Source organism: Dermacentor albipictus, chromosome 1 (genome assembly GCF_038994185.2).
Source record: "Dermacentor albipictus isolate Rhodes 1998 colony chromosome 1, USDA_Dalb.pri_finalv2, whole genome shotgun sequence".
NCBI lineage: Eukaryota > Metazoa > Arthropoda > Arachnida > Ixodida > Ixodidae > Dermacentor > Dermacentor albipictus.
This window is the reverse complement of record NC_091821.1, coordinates 212,767,887-212,790,631: the sequence shown is the minus strand read 5'-3', so window position 1 is coordinate 212,790,631 and position 22,745 is coordinate 212,767,887. Positions and strand designations below refer to the sequence as shown.

The following is a 22,745-nucleotide window of genomic DNA, read 5'->3' as shown; positions in this document are numbered from 1 at the left end:
ACGCATTGACAAACCAGGTCGCGAAATAAGTTGGCAAAATTCATCTACAACCACCGTCTCTGCGGTTGTCCCTGGCTACTGCGAGAGCACGAAATGGGTATCTCTGTGCTCCAAAGCCGCTTAATGCACGAATAGCCAAATTATTTGGGAAGCTGTGTGAGGAGACCACATGCCGCAAAAAAAAATCACGCCAACGTCTTTGATCTAATTCTGCATGCGTCTGCGCAAGACATTGTGGATTTTTTGAGCGCCTCTGTATGCTTCTAAACTTCCACTCCATCGGTGCGCCCTTTTAAACCGGCGTCTGATGGCTCTGAGGCGTTCATATCCTCCGTCAATTCCAGCATAATCTTTGGGAATCGGTACCTTCTTTGTGCATATGCTTGTTTTTTTTTGAAAAAGCTCAGTCTAGCCCGCAACAGTCGTTATGTTGCCTAATTTGATTTGTCGAATTGACAAAATAAACTACATAAAAGAACACTAAAGAGAAAGACTCAGTCTATTTATAGTGACAAACCAATTTCTAAAACTATATTTCTCTTAACGCCACGGGAAGAGGTTCATTATTGAAAGAGAAAATGAAGGTCAAAGGTCTATTTCTTGAATTTCGCTTCGTCGGTACGTCAATGTGACGTTACGGATCTTAACACATTTTTTTTTTTCGTGTTTCGGCCCATGAATTTCGTAAAAGTTCTCAAAACTCGCTAAGTTCATCCTTTGACATTTTTTTTAGAATAGAATATATTCCATCTTTCCCAATGAAAAAAATAACTGGCGCCCGGGGAGGTGCTGTCAAGTTGCACGACGTCACGGTGACATATTGCGAAACTTGAAGGGGGCGTCGCCACCTGTCCTTTACTTCTTGCGTCTTTTCTAGCCTACCAAGCCTCCTCTCTCGATCAGAGTGTCCTTGTTAATATCCTAGAAGGGTAGTTCACTACTATAGCTCACATTATTATTTGTTTAGTGACCCTTCCAAGCATCTCAGCCAGACCGTTGCGTCGCAAGAAAGTCAAAGCACGCTTCGTTGCGCGAGACGTACACTGGTCCATGCGTGGTCCAAGCACATCTGGCAGGTCAAGACAGCTCACTTTTGTGCGGAGTATACGCACACATATGGCAGCGAGGCAGGCTCTTGCCCGAGCTTGCCATTCTTGGGTGCAACAGTGCAGTAAAGAAAAAGCGCACGGCGGGGTGGTAATATGTGGCAATCCTGATCACGCGCAAGCCATACTCCTATATTGCAGTCCCTCAACAAAGGGGTACGTAATTGGCATCGGTTAGGTTACATAGCGTCGCATCGCGTGAACGGAATGCATATTCGCTTGGCGTAATACGCCCGTCACACGGGTATACCCGCGAACTCCATTTAACGCCTTCGTCTTTACATAAAGGGAGTTGCGCTCCGCCTCACACGGTCTCCCTTGCGCCAAGGAATTTAAATGGAGATTTTGGCGAAGGGAGTTCGGCAGTGACCATTACGGCTAGATGGAGTACTCGCGATCCCAGATAGCTAGAGCTGTTAAAGAAAACCATGCTAATACAATTGTCGTAACTAGTTCACTAACAAATTTTAGCATTATTGTTTTTCTTTGCCTTAGATTATATGCCACGTAATGGAAGTTTTTCATTTGTTTTTTAAAGACGCCGGCGCCTGTACCCTCTACACCGATGCTTCGCCATGTCGCATGGGGAAATGTCGTGCCGCCATTTGGCTCGTTTATACGCGCGCGAGCCGCACGTGTCGTCCCAGTGGCCGTGCAGATAAATTCTCCGGGTGGCATGCACGCACCTCAATGAGCAATCCCGGCGCTTCAATGCCGGTTATTGTGGCCATGGCGAGCGCGACCTTCTTTTTCACGTATTCGGCTTCGTCACTCGTCTGGAAGCAGTCGAGTTCACCGCAAACAAACGCACACGCACGATTACACAGCAGAATCGCAACTCGAAGCGCGCCGGTCGAACAACGTGACCCACGCGCCCACGCTGCCCACGCACGAAAGCAAGAGCGCGGTGCGTCCTGCATCGCTTGCAACTTCGCTATGCTTGGAAAACAAAAGTCTTGCGGTAACGTACAGCAAACCTTCTCGCCGTGATTCTTAGATTACATACTGCGTTAAAAAAACGCATGTAGATTATTTTAACGGCGACTGTAGATGTGAACAGCTGCACGCGGAAGTAAGCGCAGCAGCTCCGTTTCTGTCCCGTACGGCGCCCGTCGAAAGCTCGCGCTGTGCCGCGTTGCACGGCCGCAACTCCATTGCCGTAAATCTCCGTTAGGGAGTTTCATGCTCAGCGGAGTTCGCGGGTGCCCGTGTGACAGGGGTATAACTCCCGGCGCTCATCCGCCCCGGCAGCGCAGTTAATTGAGCGCCAGTGCAGATGGTCGTGCCGTGGCATATGAGAGTTCAGTAATTCTTGAAATGTGTTTACTATCGAGTCCATCTTTGAATATATAAATTCGAAGTAAATGGCCTCATTCTTTAGTTCAGCTACGGCAATTGAATTTGAATCCCACTTTCACGTTTCCTTCGCAGCTCCTTGTCGCACAACTCCAGAATATTACTTAGATGGGCAAGACGGCGCTAAGAATGTTCTCGTGAATCCAGTTGCTGCCGAAACCAAAATCCTTGATCAACTTGGGGCCATGAACGCAAAAGTAGCGCGACTGCTTCGAGATACAGGATCCCATTGTTACGTACCAAATATGCCGCCGAAGTTAGCAATGGTGGGTAACCACAAAAAACCAGGCGGTTTCCTGGGCAACTTCGATGAAGCCAACCACAACAAATGGGCGCGCTTTCATTGCAGTACTCAAATAAGCGAGAAAGTAATTCTCCTGTGGCGCACTTCGCGCATGGTATAATTAATGGAGTATATGTTTGTGTGCTCCTCAGAGCGGTACCAAAGGACAGTTCTGAATTCTGTTAAAGGTTCTTTGAGCAACAGTTTGATAAGGACTCCCATGAGGACCTTGAGCTGATTAAAAAGTTCAACCATGGCTCAAGAATCCACGATATTGTTAACTGCTACAGCAGCGGCACGTTCTAAGTGCTTAAAATGGCTTTTTTTTTTTAACCCCTTGGTAAAAGAGCAAAGAGACTTTTTGGTGTTGATGTATTCTATAGCATAATCTTATTTTGAACAATATTCGTGCTGCGTTATCAGCGCATAAACGAAGTTATTAAACATATTACCAACGGAATCTTAATTTCAGAACGATTGAGAGATATCTCGCAGCCGTCTGCGCAGATGCCTTACAGCCCCGACGTCATCTCTCATAGTCATCGCGCGAAACAGATTGCAGCCGATTAGCTAATTATAGAACACTAACGCAAACCATGGAATACTACGCCAACCATTGAAAACAAAAGCGAATTTGCTACTTTGTTTTTATCTTGCCTCAAAGCAAATCGAATTCGCTGGGCCGGTTGGAGAACTTCAAGGGAAATGTTCGTGCTGGCTCGATTAGCTCTTTTTGCTTCATTTCTTCTTACGGTCTTATACGAAGCAGGACGTCATCTGTAGTTAAATGTAATTTCCTAATTGAATATTACAAGCTGTATTTGAAAACCTGCACAGTGTACGCATGTGTGGCCAGCGATATCAATACGCTGTTTTTAAGTTCATGAACTGAGAAACCTTGAGTAGAATTTTCTTTGTTTTGTGAAGAAATAGCGTGTGCTGACGGGGCTTCCATGTTTCCTGCTCTTCTAAAAGTGCTGCCCACATCAATTTCCCTTTCGTTTTTTCTAGGGTAAAATTAACATAAGTGAGAATGGAAGTTTCTTACTGCAGCCACGACAAACGGCATGCGATGCAGCGATTGCGTGGTAATCGGGAATTTTTATGCAATAAAAGTCTTAGTCTCTATGAAACAACTTGTGTAAACGCCATCCGCGATTGTACGAATGATTGCCATGATTACAAAAAGATCTAGCTTTCGATTCTGATGACCCCATAGGAATGTTGCTTCCATTGTGCGATTGGCTCAAGCTCCACGCTTTCAGAGGCAAGGACTACGGCTTTAGCTATACTTCAACATACCGGGTCATCGTGCCCCACACCCTAGTTGTACGTAATTAGTCAGCAAAATAAGAAGAAAGAAAGGGAGGGAGGGGGGGAGGGCCAAGCGAAGGGTAATGTCTCGGCGCCCAAGTTCAATCACCGAGCTTCAAAAAACGCCGAATATGAAAATTTTGCCTTCGGTGCGTCATATGAATTTACCAGAAAAGTGCAAATTTTTGAAATTCCAAACATTTCCAAAGTGAACTTCAAACCAAATTTCCAACAAAATTTTGGTTTGCAGCCCATGGAATTGAACGACGTAGTGTGTCCGCAGTACGTAAAAGCGTGCATAGTGCATCATTCAACGCTAAGCTACGTTTACAGCTTGCGCGGAAATTCAATATTTTCGTGCAATACGCGCTCTGTCAAAGTGTCAGCGCCGATAGAAAATAACCTGCAACGCTGTGTCACAAAATGGTGGAATTTCAAAATGGGCGTTGAATAATTGAAGATGAGTAATTTATCGACCGACTCATCAGTGTATATTCTGAAAGTTCTGCAAAAAGAAAGTATTAAAAAAGAAGGGGCACAACGATACGGGATGACCCAGCAGCCCTTTCGCGGCAGTCAGACCAAAAAACCATCTCGCCTATCCTTGCTTCGCTCTCCCCCTATCTTGTATTGAAACGTTACGAGGAAGCTTTAGCTCGGGTGATCCTATCTAAATACATGTAAAAGGAGAATTCGTTTTTATCGGCAACCACTGCACCAAATTTGACGAAGTTTGTTGCGTTTAAAGAATAAGCTGGAAATCTAGTGACTGTTTTTTTCGAATTATTGATCTAGTGCATCAATGTTTTATTAAACATTCGCAAAAATCAAAAATTTTTAGAGAACGAATCTATCAAGTTTACAACTCTGTAACTCAGCAAGAAAAAATGATATCACAATTGTGTAAATTGAATCTATTATTACATATAAAAGAAACAAAATTGATTTGTTACACATGAATCTATATATATTCAGTAATATGGAAATTCAGCTTTTGCAGAACCCTTCTACACCATCTCACAGATTACGTAATATATAAATTGACATGCCGACTTTGCCCGCTTTGAATGATCTAATGGATGCCGTTTATAGAACCGCGATATCTGTTCTTCATGCAGAACTATTAATTTATAAACTTCGTGCGTCTACTTTTTTCGAACTTGCGAATTATTTATAATTCTCTTAACAAAATTGACGCTCTAAATAGAAACCCCGCTTGTAACGGTCACTAGAATTTATCTTTCTCCCTCAAATGCAACAAATTTCATTAAAATTGATCCAGGGTTTATCTAATAAAGGGGTTTCTGCGTTTTAGATGTATTTGGGCAGGCCGCGTCGGAGTTGGGCCTGAGCTAAAGCTTTCTCTTAAAGTCAGGCAGAAAGGCCACGAAATTATTTTCCAGTGGCTACCTCGCCATTGCGGGATCAGTGGTAATGATCAAGCAGACAAAGCTGCTCGAGAGTCACATCAAGAACAACACAGCATTCCCATTCCTCTTTCCAGGACAGACGATGGAAGGCAGCTTCATCACCTAGCACGCAAGCTCTCTTTAACAGAGTGGAACACCCCAAATATAATGCGCACCAAGTTGTACGAACAGAACCCTTCGCTCCAACTCCGGTCTCCGCCTGGGCTTCACCGACGCGAGGCATCGCTTCCATAGCGGCTGTAGTAGGGACTGGCTTCCACGAAGGCGTATTGGAATGACCGACAGTGCTGCATGCGACTTGTGCGGCGTGGAAGAGAACATCGAACATTTATTGTGCCATTGTCATCGATTTCAGTCGGAAAGACAAACATTGTGTATCGCATTGCGACGACTGGACGATCGGCCGTTGTCTGCGCAGGTGCTACTTGAAGACCGTCGCCATCGCTCGTCGGCCCACACAGCTGCGAAGGCCCTTTTGTCTTTCTTGAGGGCGACTGGCCCATGTGAGCGCCTTTGACTCGTTCAGGCCCTACGCGTGCGTGGACGAGCTCACCGTGATTTCCCTCCCCCTCCTCTCTTTCTATCTATCTTATCTTTCCATTCCCTCTTTCCCGTCCCCCAGAGTAGGGTAGCCAATCAGACGCATTTCTGGTTAACATCCCTGCTTTCCCTCTTTATTTCCTCCTCCTTCTCCTTAAGGTGCTTGCATTGCGTTTTTTGTTGCCTGCCAATAAAAGAAGCAAAAGCTCATCCTTACGACGAGCACATCAGAATGAAAGAGGGGGAAACTTTCGTACTGGCTGTATCTCAGTGTTTTCGGTCACTTACTTGAATAACGATGTTTAGGCCCATTGTATGTTGCACTCTTCAACGAGTGACCTTCTAATACGCCACTGCCACGTAAAAAGGTCAACAAAGCATTGAACGACTTTCGATGCGACGCCGGTTCATGTCGGCATTCCAAGACTGTCTGATCTGAAAGTGGCCTGTCGTCAAGGCGTGCCAACATGGCCGCTAGCGACAGCCGGTGTTCGCTGTATCGGGGACAGTGGCGAAGTACGTGCACTGTAGTCTCCTCGCCGCCGCAGTAACTTCTTTTTTTTCATGCCTTTCTCTCCCTTCTGTCTTTACTTCCCCTTTCCTTTCCCTCAGTGCAGGGTAGAAAACCGGAGGCTTTAACTCTGGTTACCTCCCTGCCGTTCTCTGATTTGTGTGCGTGTGTGTATATATATATATATATATATATATATATATATATATATATATATATATATATCAACGAGTGAACTATGTGCCAATATATGCGACGGTGTGGCATAAGTACGCAATTACAAATTTGGCGATTGTTGTCTGATAGGTTTGAGAAGCCTGATGTTTTAGCCGGGCAACGTTGACTTGTCTGGCTTCTACCGAACATTCTCCCAATGCGCGACGATTTCGCAGCACACACCTAATCCATGCATACTCCGCAGTGCCCACACAAACAAACTGCCACAGCAGCGCTCGTCTCTGCTCATCTTGCTATTTTCAGCAAAGACAGCGATGAAGCCGACGTGAAAAAAAGAAGAAAAAAAACGTAAGCACGGCTTTAAACAAAAATGATTTCGCACGGGCGCTCAGCTCCTCTGCTTAAACTGCTCGCTCCGCGCGCACTTTGTGCGCGAAAGGAAGGCGAAAACAGCGGCGGCTGAAATCTCCGAGGAGGGGAAGGACAGGAATGAAAAGTAAAAATAGCGAGTGGGACAAACAGGGAGAAGCCGGCGGGAAGAGCAGAAGTCGGTGCAAATCGCCGCCCCCCATTTGTTTACCGCGCCGCGCGCCTTTTTTTCCCGCGTGACGCTCAAGGAATTTCCGTACAGATAAGCCGCGCTCCTTTCGAGGCGGCGCTCGGGGTCGCCTCGGCGAAAATCCCTGCCGCCGTGGACGGGAATAACGAGAACGACGAACGGGGGGGGGAGGCACCGGCAGCAATAATCCAATTTGCGAACTCGAAATCGTTCGCTGCGTTGCCACCAACTCTGTGCGCCTCATCCGCGTCCCCGCTCGCTCGCTCGTGTCTGGCGTGCTCTATAGAAACTCGGCGGCGGTGGCGGCACGCGCTCCGCGGTAGTCGACTATTGTTTTTCTGTCGACCAGGGGTGGGCCGCTGCGCTCCCGGAGGATGGATCGAGTGACCCGTCGGGTCCAGCCCCGAGAGCTCGACACCTGAGGAGCGTGCACGATTTTCATGCCCCCCCACTCCGTAGCTACAGCTCAGGCGCGCGCGAAACCAGAGCGAGCACAGCGCACGCGATCACCGGAAACGGGCGACGCTGCGGGCAGGCCCGACGAGAAGCAGCCGAAAGCGTTAAGCCCCCTGCAGGCGGAACCCCCCGCGCTCCTCTTTCCGACCCCCTCAACTCCATTCTCTTCCAAAGCGCGGCAGGCCGCTCGCTCTTTATACGAAGGAATGACAAGAGGGAGCCGCCCGCCAGAGGAAACGCACAGAACGCGAAGGATTCGCCAGGAACTACGCCCCGGGCCCTTTACTCTCTTTTTTCTTTCATTTTTGTTTTCTTTCTATTTCGGTCTTATTACTAGAGGGCCGCCTCCTAAGCTTGTCGGGCCCGCGAGCACACTGCTCGGATGAGAGGAAGGGGGCGCGAATTTGCATTTTTATTTTGTACATCGAATAAATGTTCGCCACCGGCTTCTAAAAGTATATTGGAGGAATCCTTGCGCGCGCGCTCTCTCGGTCTTTCTTTCTTTTTTTTTTGTCCTTTCTTCCGGTTGCACGAGTATGCGTATGTGTGCACGCGCGGCAATGAGATTACGCTTTGTCTACATTCAACATGTCAAAGACGCCGCCCACCCGGCCCTCTTTGTTTCTTGGGCCGCTTGCTTCGCGGCAATATTTTTTTTTTCGTTCTTCTCGTTTCTACCTCTCTTGCTTGATGGGCGTTGGCGCCACCTATCCACTTTACGTTGTCGCTAAGCTCGCGGAACGGCCTCAACCCAAAAAGCCATGAGCCAAGTGTGCGAATCAGGATCGGAACGTTTTTAGCACTGAGCTGATCACATTTGCGAACTCGGTTTTTCCGGCATAAAGAACGGAGCCCTAGGTGGCGCTTATAAATGAGATGGAGTCAAAGTGATGTAATAACGCTGCGCCATAACGAAGAGAGACACCGAACAATCTACGCCTGCCGGCTTATTTTTTTCTTTTGCTTTCTTTACCTTCAAAAGAACGGCTTCGTAAGAGAAGACGATGAAGTCGTCCATCGTATTATCTGAAATACCTGTGCCCGTTCAAAGGAGGCCTTTGTTGAAAGGCTTCAATTTCGGTCTTTCAATAGGCAAAACAATTCACTTCAGGGCACAGCCAGCCAATACACGAAGTTTAATTAGCGTACCTCTTAGGTGGTCGCAAGCGATTTGACTCGTTTTACGCATACTCGCCTGCACGTAGCAACGTCTAAGGGTTTCACACACAAAGAACAAAATTTAAATATATATTTTTTTTAAATACGAACCTCCATTTGGTTTGTTTAATTAGCCCCACAAAACTCGCAGATAATTTTTATTCACGCTGTTCACAGCGTAGTCACTAAGGTTTTCTTCAGCATAACTCCGTAACTGCCTCTTTTTTTTGTATATATCTACCCGCTAATAAATGCGTGCAAAACCCGTAGATAATCTAAGCAGCGTTAGTGCGCTCTTCTTACAGAACGCAAGCCAGTCGTGCTTGCTCCCCTGCGCGTGAATTGGTTCTTCCCTTGCTTATGTTGCGATTGCGAGCTATCTGATCGCAAAAGTTTGAAGTTAAGAGGCCTGAAATCGGGCTGCGAATGGTCATACCAACCGAGGGGCTCGATAGTTAGTCAACGAAACGGAAGCCCGTGGTCAGTTAGATTGCTGTCTGACTTAATTTGAATACATGTCGCAAATCGGTGACATGAATTAAAAAAAAACAAAAACATTATGCTTCAAATTTATGCTACACTTTAAGACAACCAGAGGTACTACCTGAGTGTTACACGGCGTATATATATAGGAGGACTGCCCGAAGAAAGAAATAATAAAAAGAACTTTAGAGTATTTTAACGCTTTGTAGCCAATTTTTACACCGTTGCGACCACCGGCCCTACCAGCCGTCAGCTCCATGTGAGCGGCCGCGGAAGGCGCCACACAAAGGTGACGCCTCCCAGGGGCGGCAACATTGCGCGCGAACGCCGTAGTCATGCATTAAAATTCCGGGAAATAACTTCGTCCCGTGCAGTGTACGTCACAGGTTTAAAGGACACGTCGCGACTGACACGCAACTGCGTGTATCATGTGTGCGGTGAATTCTTTGCAACAACGATGACATTGCAGTGACCTCAAAGTGACTTCCGATTTGGGCGCTGTAAAAGTGCCAGCATGTAGCAAAGAAGACGGCAGCGCATCCCTTAAATAGCAGCGGTATACGGCACGTAATTCCTTTTATAAGATTTTGCCGCAACAGGCACGTCTGCAACATAATGGACACATGCGATACGCACACGAGGCAATGATCGCCAACAGAAAACTGAACCCGCTCAAAGCCCGTCGGTTTAAACGGCGGCCCAGGGCACGACAACGAAAGAGGCCACAAAAGAAAAGCGGCTGCGCATCCGAGCTCTGTAATTAGTCGGAAAAGATAGCGCATTCCCCCGTATTCCGGGAAACGGTGAAAACGAAGAAGGAACGACATCGACAAAGCAAGGGCCGACAAAACGGTAACTCGAAACGCGGCCACAAAACGGCAAACAAAGCGAGCTGCAGTCACTCGTGAAAGTTGTCAATAGCCAACGTCGTCGTCTCGGCGTGACGGGGCGTCGAGTCCAATGTAACGCACGAACGGAGCCGCGGACAGCCATTACCGGTCACGTCTTTCTTCGTTTCCTCCCCGCCGCTTGCCAGCAGCGCCCTTTCCCGCGGTGTCCCCGCGCCTCTTTCCACCTTTTCCCTCCCGCTCTGTATTCATTTATTTGTTCAGCGGTTTCCGCAGTTTGCGTTTTGTTGCCTTCTCAAAGTGCGCCCGTTATTAACGGGTTTTTAAAGAGAATCACAGGACCTCCTGCTGTACGGGGGAAGAGCAGCAACAGCCAGCAGCAGTAATATACGGCCTGTACGTACTTCAAAAACACAATTTTCCCCGGTACCAGGTTTTCCTGTAGGAAACGAGTGGGAGAAATGAGGAGGCGGTTTGTGTGCGTGTGTACGCGCGCGTGTTTTTTTTTTCTTTCTTTTTTATTATTTTGTTTTAATCCGCTCTTGTTATCAACGTGCGGGTTGACAGAGAGGACGGAAGAATATCGTCGATGCTGCCTTCTTTCGAGCCTGTTTTCTCCTCCGGCATTGCATTTCACTTTTTTGCGCCGCCGCCCGAACAATGCCCCTTTCCCGAGAAATGAAAGGCGCCCGTGAGAGGAAAAGGAAGCCTCGAGTGGAAGGGCAGGAAGCGCCGTCGAAACGCTATTCGCCTTTTCATCGCTGAAAACAAAGCGCTTGAGAGCGTTTTACCGCGGGGCCGGGATTGGGGAGCTATCTAATGTCTTCCTCTTTTCCAGCTCTCGACAGAGAAATAAAAAAAAGAGGAGAAAAAAAGAAATCTCTGGTCATTTCGTGTTCTTTTCCTTCGGATTTATACGCTATTTAGTACGCCTAGTAACCTGATTCCTGTAAATGGTATATAGCTGGCGTGGGGATGTATAGAACTCAAAAGCGTGAATATATATATATATATATATATATATATATATATATATATATATATATATATATATATATATTGTGAGCATTATTCATACGCTTCATATTCTCACCTGTACATACTCATCATCACCGTTTTGGGGCCTGGTGGTGGGGCTCTGTCTCGGGAGAATAAAGAAGAGACTGGCTGCCTAAACCTCGTCTCACAAGTGGTGGAGTGTGCTGTCCGGTCCCTTCGCCCTCTCGCTCCCGGTCTCTCTCCAGCTTCACCTACGCTACATCCCTGGAGCTCCGCTCGGGTCGCCGCCTCTACCTCCTGCACTCGACCATGTCGCAAGACCAGCAGACCAGTACCTCGACATCCACCTTGCCGACTCCTGCGGGAACCCCTTCTTGGACAGTCACCACCCCTCAGAAGGATCCACCGGTATTTGCTGGGCTTCCAGGTGACGACGTTGAAGACTGGTTGGAGCTATACGAGCGCGTGAGTGACTTCAACCACTGGAACGAATCAGCAAAACTTGCTCACGTCGCCTTCTACCTAACCGGAGTTGCGAAAACATGGTTTTACAATCATGAGCTCGATTTGGTCAACTGGAGCATCTTTAAACACCAGCTACGCCAGATTTTCGCGAACTCGTCTGTCCGCTCCGATATCGCTAAGAAGAAGCTTGCTGAGCGTGTACAGCACTCAGGCGAGTCCTACACTTCGTACATAGAGGACGTCCTCGCCCTCTGCCGCCGCGTGAACACCTCGATGGCAGAGAGTGACCGTGTACGCCACCTGCTCAAGGGTATTGGGACTGCGGCATTCAATGCTCTTGTAGTGCTGAATCCCACTACCGTCGCCGACATCATCAGTACGTGTCAGCGTCTCGATGACCTTCATATGCTCCGCTTGCACCCTGACACATCTGATTTCAAGGCGTCCAACGACAGCGAGCTACGTGCTTTGATTCGCTCCATCATCCGTGAGGAACTGCACGCCCAAGCTTCGTCCAACCCTCCTGAGGTCCATCTGACGCCTCCTGGTGGCGGCCTACGCCATATCGTGAGGGAAGAGCTAGCTGCAGTGACCTGCCCGCAAATCACGAGCCCGCACCCTATCCATACGCCAACGTACGCTCAGGTTGCCTCTATAGCGCCACCCCCCCAGCAGCCACCACAACAGGCACCTGCACCGCACATGTCCCTGAATCCTCTCACTGCAAGACCATCGCCTGTTCCGTCTTATAACACATGGAGCCCACCTCGACCGGTTTGTTACTACTGCGGCATCCGTGGCCACATTTCCAGGTTTTGCCGACGCCGTCAGCAAGATGAAAGACGTGGCTATGACGGCTTTGAAAGGGATCAGTTTTCTGGCCCTGTACCACGACGTCGGCGTACTGACTACGTTTATTATCCACCACGTTCCCCATCTCCACAGGACTTCAACACTGCCAGTTCATCGCGTTTCCCGCGTCGTCGCTCTCCATCACCGATGCGGCGCTCTTCTTCCCCTCTACGACCGGCTACTTCGTCCTCCGATCACCGCCCGGAAAACTAAATGGTGCAGCTTCAGGAGGGGAAGCTGCATCTTTTGGACAACGTGAAATGCCTCCGGAGCGCCCGTCAAATGTACTTTTGGTGTTTGTTGAAGGTGTCCGAATCGAAGCCTTGGTTGACACAGGTGCATCGCTTTCCGTTATTAGTGCTGACTTGTGTTCTCGATTGCGAAAAGTGAAGACACCGTATAATGGCCCTCCCCTTCGTTGGGCTAATGCAGTTCTTGTTCAGCCCTCCAGTGTTTGCACTGCGCGCGTTTTCATTGATGGCATCCTCCACCACATTCAGTTCGTCGTGCTGTCTTCGTGCACTTACGCGATGATTTTGGGATGGGACTTCCTGTCCTCCGCCTCAGCTTTAATCTCTTGCCGTCAGCGAACTATTCATATGACAGACACTGAATCTTCGTCCTCTGTCAATGATCACAGCCTGCGTTTTGTCACGTCTACCGACTGTTTCATTCCCGCGGGCACTGAGCATATTCTGACGCTGACTTCCGACACTATTATTAATGGTGATGTGTTCCTTGCACCGAGTGGTTACTGCATTTCTGGTGGGCTTAGCCTTACTCCTAGCCTAGTACGGTTTCAGGACGGCAGAGCCTCAGTCGCTGTTCATAACCCTACTTCTTCGCCAGTTGTGCTCTCCCAGGGCTCTACTGTGACATGCTTTACTGACACCGAACCTCTTTCGCTGGTACCGCTTCACACCGAATCACCACCTTTGTCTACCACAACTGATTATCACACTGCTGCCGCTGCTTTAACGGCCGCGATAAATCCCGATTTGACCACTGCGCAGAAAGAAGACCTTCTGGCACTCCTGCACAAACACAGAGCCTTATTTGACGTCCACTCCAAGCTTCTGGGGCGCACTTCCGTCGCAGTACATCGCATCGAAACCGAAGGCAGTTCGGTTGTACGCCGCCGCCCGTATCGCGTGTCTTCCGCAGAACGGAAAATCATTGCGGATAACGTTGATGACATGCTCAAAAGAGACATCATTCGGCCATCCTCCAGTTCTTGGTCGTCTCCTGTCGTGCTGGTTCGCAAGAAAGACGGCTCCGTACGATTCTGCGTCGATTATCGAGCCCTTAATAAGATCACGCGCAAAGACGTATATCCGATGCCAAGAATTGACGATGCCATTGACTCCCTCCAGGGTGCAGAATATTTCTCTAGTCTAGACCTCCGATCCGGATACTGGCAAATCCCCATGCACGAAGCGGACAAGGACAAGACAGCCTTTGCAACGCCAGACGGACTTTACGAGTTTAACGTCATGCCATTCGGTTTATGTAATGCCCCTGCAACATTTGAACGCATGATCGACACAGTTTTACGTGGCCTTAAGTGGAAGACCTGTCTGGGCTATTTAGATGACATCGTTATCTTTTCTACAACTTTTAGTCAGCACCTTGAGCGCTTGGACGAAGTTTTCACTTGCATTTCCAACGCTGGACTCCAACTCAACACAACGAAATGCCATTTTGCCAGAAAGCACATCAAAGTATTGGGCCATCTTATCAGCAAAGATGGCATTCGACCGGATCCCGAAAAGGTTGCTGCCGTGCATCGCTTCCCTCGTCCTGAAAATCAAAAGCAATTACGAAGTTTCTTAGGCCTGGCATCCTACTTCCGCCGCTTCATCAGTCATTTTGCAGCCATGGCGTCGCCGCTACACAAGTTGCTCACGTCGGGCTCTGCTTTCCCTTGGACAGATGAATGCGAACTTTCTTTCCAAGCCCTCAAGCAGGCATTAACCAGCGACCCTGTCCTCTGTCACTTCGATGACAACGCACCGACTTGCTTGCACACCGACGCTAGTGGCCATGGGATCGGTGCTGTACTTTTACAGCGTGATACCACCTCACGAGAGAGAGTTGTTGCCTATGCCAGTCGCGCACTAACACCTGCCGAAACGAATTACTCGATCACAGAACAGGAATGTCTCGCAGTAGTTTGGGCGGTCCAAAAATTTCGACCATATCTTTACGGACGCCATTTCACGGTCATAACCGACCACCACGCCTTATGCTGGTTGTCGTCAATCAAAAATTTGTCCGGACGACTTGGTCGCTGGGTGATACGATTACAAGAGTACGACTTTGACGTTGTCTACAAGTCTGGGAAAAAGCATCAAGATGCCGACGCTCTCTCTCGCTGCCCGCTGCCATTATTAGCTTCGAGTACACCTCTCCATTGCTCGCCAATTGATGATGAGACTAAGTCGTCACTCCCGTTATTACCTCTCATGGTTACTGACACGTTATCTTCCAATCACCTCACTCACCTCGCCTCGTGTCAACGTTCTGACCCCTACTGCGACAGCATCATCCAACGCCTGTGCGGAACTACATCTGCACCAAATGCCAGATTACGTCGACAACTGCGACTATTTAAGCTTGACAACGATGTGCTGTACCGCTACATATACAACTCCGACGGACACGGCTGGGTACCTATTCTTCCACGCTCGATGCGCACACAAGTGCTTGAAGCCTTGCACGACGACCCATCTGCTGGCCATTTGGGATTCCACAAAACATACCACCGCGTTAGGAGCCGTTTCTTTTGGCCGGGCATGTCTACCTTTGTGGCCAAGTACGTCGCTTCTTGCGTTCAGTGCCAACGGCGGAAACGACCGACTTCGCCTCCTGCTGGGCTTTTACAGCCCATCCCATGTCCCGAGACACCGTTTGCCACCGTTGGGATAGACCTAGTCGGCCCTCTGCCCATAACGCCAGCGGGTCATCGATGGGTCGTGACAGCTGTTGACCAGCTCACACGTTACGCAGAGACCGCTCCTCTACGCTCTAGTTCAGCCTCCGACGTCGCCACCTTCTTTCTAGATGCCATTGTGCTGCGCCATGGTGCCCCTCGTGTACTGTTAAGCGACCGCGGCAAGACTTTCATGTCAGCAATGCTCGCAGAAGTACTCGGAGCTTGTGGCACACTTCATAAGACGACATCCGCATATCACCCACAAACAAATGTATATATATACATATATATATATATACAAATATATATACGTATATATATATATATATATATATATATATATATATATATATATATATATATATATATATATATATATATATATACACAAATGTATATATATATATATATATATATATATATATATATATATATATATATATATATATATATATATATATATATATATGACCGCAGAATCGCGTCGTAACAAGGGTACCCACAGCATATAGCTGTTGGTTGACAACTAACGAGACGAGCGATGGCGTATTGCACCAGGTACAATTTCCTTATCATTTAAGCGTATTCAGCATCATACTAACGCAATATCATTCATACACTCATATGCTGAATTTTGCGCATATTAGGCGTTTTACTATGGTGAGCGACGTGAGAATTAGAAGTACGATTTGGATGCATTTGCGACGGACATTACCACTGGTATGCAGGATATAACAAGAAAATCACGGCTTCGTACTGCGGCATGTGGTTTCTTGTTACGAAACGTAATGAATAATTAGTCAAATTACATACTAGAAGGCATCCATGGATATTTACTATTATTCCTTCGTACATAATTTATCTATTATCTTGTCTGGAAGGTTGTGCACACTCTTGCTTGAGTCATGCTAAATATGACCCGCGGAATACCTCAACGGGGCCCTGAACCACCCCTCGGGCTTGGTGAACATCGCTGCTGTGAACATCTCAGCCAAGGTTTGCTGTCGTACGCGGCGTGAGGAGCTCGAAAGCTAATCGCGATGTCACCTTTTTCTCAAACGCTCTCTGTTCAACAGAAGGCCCTGTCCTCGCTCTCTTCTGGACGCTTTATTTGCTCATCGGAAGCGTTATTTCGTCATTCTCTTAGACGGCTGCTATTGGCCGTTAGCTGACATCAAGCTGCGGTCGGCTACATAGCGTAAATACCGCGGCCACCGCGGGGTGGCGCCACAAGTTCACTGGCTAAGCGCACCGCGGCTCGCTGAGGACAATCGCGTTTGGCTTATGTTTAGCGTATCGTAGGCACCAAAGGCGGAAGCCGTGGCGTCAACGTTAACATCCAAAATGAAATTTCAACTGCGCGCCACGGATACATTTAAAAGGCGGGGCGTTGTGGGCACGCCCCTCTGCGCCGTAGCCTTCTCAGTACAAGGCGTAAACGGGAGAGCAGTGCAGGAACGGCAGCGCAGCGGAGGCCGTGTTTGATTGCCAATAACTCCGCTTCTGCTGAACGCATTCAAGTACTTTTTGCGGCAAAGCCTTTCTGGAATAGCCCACTTTCACTTCAAATATATTTTTCCACTTGGATAAAAAGTGGTTCAAGGCCCCTTTAAACAGTTAAACAACTCAATAATATAAACTCCATGCGCGGCGCAGCAACGGGCGCTTGATATACTTCAGAGACGAAGTACCATTCGACCTGCCGCCTAAACACCAAGGCCGCATCAACTACAGATAGTTTCTACGGCATATGCGCAGCCCTAAGGCGTAGTCTGATCACACGTGATTCTCAGCACAACTGTCAAATCTTGAAGACGTCGCAAATGTACATCCATTGGTCCGAAATTCTAAGAGAACCTCGCTGTCAGGCCAGGGTCCCCGCTGGACGCTGCGCTTACACTGGCGCGTTGCGAATAAAGCAACGCGCCACGACTCACTCGCTGCAATTGCGGACCAAAGTAGCACTCCACCCATGGACCTATAGTGCTACTCAGAGCCCTGGCTCTACGTAAACGCAGAGTTGTGCCCCCCTAACGACCAGCTGAAGCAATACTTACCCGCGCATTATACCTGAACAACAAAGCTGTTTCAAGAAAAAAAAAACGTGGCTTTGTTTTACCGCCTGGTTAGCTTCAGTGATGCCTTTGCGCAAACAACGCCTCTTCATAAAATAGTACGAGGAAGTTATGACCTGTGCGGAACGTGTAGGTAGTTGGAGACTCTCGAACACGGTTTAGTTTTTTTTTTTTTTTGTAATAGCCACAGGCACGTAAGTGTCTGCCTTGCATATGGAAAGAATGTCATGCGGCACTCTGCGAGTGTTTTTTCTCCCTATAGATTGGTCATATAAGGTTACTAGAGCTTAAGTACGGCTAAATATGGGACTGAATGAATATCAGAGCGGACTTGAGCCTCCTCGTTAGATGCAAGTCCCTTGGCATAGAGTTTTACAAAGAAAGCCTCCCTCTTCTTTTCTTTCTGTTCTCTTTTGTTCCGGGAATAAGCAGAGTGGCTGCTGTCACCGTTTGTAGGCGACGACTGCCCCTTTTCAGTTGATTAAAATGAAAGCAATTAACAAACAAAATAAAATAAAGCGGGAATAATGTAATGAGAACTGGCATGATGAAATAATGTCATGACCAAATAAAACTAAATGAAGAAGAAATAGCGGCATGTATAATGTGCAAAGGTGGGCATAGACAGTATGCGAGGTGCTAATTTTTAACCTTCGCGGAATATTAAAAAATTGCCTGTTGTAGATAACATAATTCTAGTCCTTGAGCTGGATGATTAGGAGAGGTGGACGTTACTTGCATGAGAAATCGAGACACATATTAGCCTAATTAACAAAATGTTATTAATTAACTTCCTTAATTCATTACATTGCGGCACATGTGGCAATTTACGAATCGTAGCCGGTGAGTTTCACAGACGTGTCCACTCGAAATGAACTTCCAGAATGACACCAGTTTGGAGATATGCACTATTTGCATTTACATGAACGACTTACCCGATGTTCTTGACCTTTCTAATGCTATTTTATATGCTGATGATACCCCTGTTTCCATGTCTGATAACTCTTTAGCAACCTTACTCCTTAAACTGAACAATGAACTAGCGAAAGTTTTTGAATGGTGTCAGTGAAATCATTTAATTTTAAACCCTCTCAAAACTCAGTTCATGTTATTTAAAACAAAGCAGAAGATCGTACCATTTTTTCCCCGAGTAACTCTCGACAGTCACCTTATTCCTGCAGCGGACTGTGTTTTGTTCCTTGGCATAAAATTTGATTCTCACTTGAAATTTACTAATCATATTGCGTTTATTAAACAGAAAACAGCTTTCGGCATAAGAGCTCTCATAAAATCACGCGCATTCTTTTCAGAACACGCATTATTATCTTTATACTTTGCGTTCATTCATAGTCATATCACCTATGGTACTGCTTCCTGGGGAAGCACGTATAACTGCCACCTCTCGTCTATTCAACACATACAGAACCAGGCTATTCGCAAAATCACCAACAGTTCCTTTTACTCAAATGCTCTCCCCCTACTCCAGGCAAACTTTATACTACCTGCATCTGACTTGTTTAAGTATCATCTAAGTATTGTCTTTCTTAAATTACCTAACAAACAGCCTCCTTACGAATTTGTGGACTACAAATTACTCCCTAATACCAACCACACTAGGTTTGCGCATAATTACAACTTTTTTATTACCTAAATGTAACACAAACTATGGGAAAATGGAATCCTCGTTTTCAGCATTAAAAATATGGAATGACCTACCCCATTCACTTAAGCTAACGTCATCTTTAAATGTGTTCAAAAAAATAAGCTAAGATGCTTTATTTCTTTTTGTAAATAGTTTCATGTCCTATAACATGTTCTCTGTATAATTATGCTTTTTGATATATGTACTTTTTTGTTTGTTTTTTCTTACCAATGTATTGCATTACGCGCATTCATTTGTTTCCCTTGTACATTTTTTATCTTTGCTGCTTTAACCCACGTTTTGTACACATTGTTTTCTTTTTTTTAGAACCGAGGGTCAAGTTGCAGTCATTGACTTTGGGACCCTCGTCTGCATACTATTTGTTGTGTACTCTGTTTTTTGAATGACGAATAAACTGAAACTCGCTGTAAGAATGATTCATTGAATAAAGGGACAATCAGACATCCATCCGTTCGTACCAATTGCTACAGAGGAAACCCATACGGTTTCCTCGAAAGAAAGGCCTTATAGCTGAAGAAAAATTCGTCCTGGTCTGGGACTCGAACCCGGGACCACCGCCTTCCCGGGGCAGCCGCTCTACCATCTGAGCTAACCAGGCGGCTAGCAGATGGCAGGGCGAAGTCGAATTTGTCGACAACACGAAGCAAAGGCAAGTGTTTGACGTAGTAGTTCTGCGGAAACCCGCAAGGTGGAGAGAAGTACTGAATACTTCTTTTCTTTTTTTCCCCTTTATTCAGTACTTCTCTCCACCTAGCGGGTTTCCGCAGAACTACTACGTCAAGAATGATTCATTGTTCCATTTAATTTTTTTTAATGCTCTTTTATGCATTCAAGCGCAAAGTAACTGGAACGACAATGTATTTAGTCCAGCACTTTGGGAAACAATATCTCGAAACTGGTGTCCTCCTGGAAATGCATTTCAAGGGGAGATGTCTTGCAAAGTCACTGGCTACAATTCGCAAATTGCAATATGTGCCGTAAAGTAAATAATCCAGAAATCAATTAGTAATTTTCATGATTTAGTTCAATACGTGTTTCGATGTTTCGCGCGAATATAGTCAGCTTCTTCGAATAATACAGCTAAATGACAAGAATTACGCTACCTGCCACAGACGATTTTAAAAGTTCCCTATAGCTTGAAAATTATCACCCCGTATTGCATTTTCCCTACGCAACGCTTTTGTACGTTTACTAGATGGGCCCGCGAAATCTTTCAAAACATTGCTGTCTAACCTTCATTCGGTTCGCTATAAGTTAATCTGTCGGCGGACAGCTATTCGCTCCGTAGAAAATTTCCGTATCGAAGCAACGCGCTTGAGGTGTATTGTCGTTGGGTTGCCGCCTTGTGTTTCTATGGTTTCTTCACTTCTTCTGAAGGAAAAGAAAGTTACACCACAAATTAAGACAGGAAAAAAAATAGCACAAATGCAAACGCAGCACTAAGTCATCAGACGTCGGGAAAAATTTGAGAACAACAAAAATATATATCGTTTCATTTGCCTGTCAGTAACTCGTGAGTAAGCAAAAAGGCACGTTCCCTCTTACAATAATAAAAAAAAAGCACTTGAACGACGGCTAGATATGCGGAGATAATTTCGAGTGCTTGCATAGTAAGCTACCTAAACGAGAAAAAAAGAATCAGCAACAACAAAAGAGAAAGCCAGGCCGTAAACGGGACGCCACAAGCGAAGCGCACGATTTCGCCCGGGCGAACATTGCAGGCGACCGCGCAGGCACAGTGAAGAGGCAGGTCAGCGCGGAAAAGGTCGGCGGCGAGAGGACGATGCTCGAGCGACGCGCAGGACAGCAGAACCACTGCGGTCGACGCGCGGCGGAGTCGGGGGCGCCCGTCCCGCCGGCGGCACGTGTCCGCCGATCAGCGCCCTCGCTTGCGGCGGCACCAGCAGCAGCAGTTGGCCAGCACGGGCACCGGACCGCAGGCTGCAAATCAGCCGCAAAAAGCCGCAGCCGGCGTTCGAGTGGGGCCCAAGCGCCAGTGCCACGCCTCGGCCCATCCATAATAGAGTGGACTCGGAGCCGCGGATAAATAATTACCCGACCAGCTGCCGCCGGGACCCCGAGACGCGGAGGCCTCCGCGCGGCGCCCACTGCAGCGGCGGCCGCGCGGCGGAGACCGGCTGCTGCTTCCCTCTTCGTGCTCGCCCGGAAGCGCGGCCAGATTCCCGAAAGTTCGACGCGCGCTCTTGGCCGCCGCAAACCGGCCTTAATTAACTCCCGAATCGGGCGCCTTGGTCAGATCGCGCGTATTTATTCCGCGCTGGTCGCTCGCGCGGGGCCGGCATCGCGCGCACAGGGGACGCCAGCAATTAAGTGGCACTTGCGGAGGAGACACCGGCTGCGAGGGCCGTCGTCCTGCGACGCTAGGGCACTGCGGCGTGGCTGTATTGCACGGCGTCGCTTTGCTCATGCTCAGAGTTGTATAGCGTGATCGCTCTTTGCTTCGCGCCAAGCCACGTCATAAGGCAGAGTGCGATTCGTATGCAGCCCCTTACAGCGGTTCGCCGCAGTGCGACAAGCGCACTGGCGACAGCTTTGCAGTGATCCTAAGGGATCGAGTAGTAACTACAAAACGATCAATCGATAAATATCAGAGGAATGTGTACTTGCTTTGTCGCGGTTGAGGAGAAATCGCGAGGTAAATACGACCAAATGAGTGGCCGAGTATGAAGACAAACCAGTTTCACCAAGTTTATCTTCCGCGAAACGTCTTTTTTTTTTTCGGTGAACAGTGGTCCTGGGAGCAGAATCTGAGGGGAGCAGTCTGTGGCAGACTGCCCAAAAAGAAAACAAAAAACGTCACTTGTGATTGGCCCGTGCACACGAATGGAATTACGTCACAGCGCGTGGCACAGAGAGAGGGTGGAAATGGAACGATCTAGCTGGTGGAGGTCGAAGGGAAATGTCTCGCTGGAATAGAAACTTCGAGTGAAGTTTAGCAGAGTGATGGTATAGGCCACTGAGAGCCCCGAAAAAGAAGACAACACAGCTGCACTCTTTCTCGTGGATGCCGGTCGTCTAAGGAACTGATATTAGGCATCACATAGTCTGGTCGGTGTAGTTAGGCTAATACTCATCCTTTGAGACCATGGCAAGACGTATTTTCGCCATTACAGGTAGTAGTCAACGCCAAATGCGACAGAAAGATGTCCACACTCTTTTTTTTTCTGCACTTGCAAATGTACACTCAAACAAACCCTATAATATGTAGGGTCAAACTTTGGATAAAATGAAATGCGAACACAGCGGCGCGTAGTAACTTCAGTCATCGCCCTGCCTTCACTCTCAGCTCCTCCACGTCAGTAATCAATCAATCAATCAATCAATCAATCAATCAATCAATCAATCAATCAATCAATCAAGCAATCAAGCTCAATCAATCAACCAATTAATTAATTAATTAATTAATTAATTAATTAATTAATCAGCCGGTCAATCGATCAATCAACCGATCAATCAATGAACTTTTATATAATCATTTATTACATAACTAATAATCAATTAATTATTCAATTGA

At 47.3% G+C, this 22,745-nt stretch overlaps 1 protein-coding gene across 10 annotated transcripts in view; it reads right to left on the bottom strand.

Moving 5' to 3' along the window:
* The window catches only part of LOC135915994 (protein O-mannosyl-transferase Tmtc3-like), a 953,411-nt gene that overhangs the window by 268,026 nt on the left and 662,640 nt on the right, over positions 1–22,745 (bottom strand). The window lies entirely within an intron of this gene.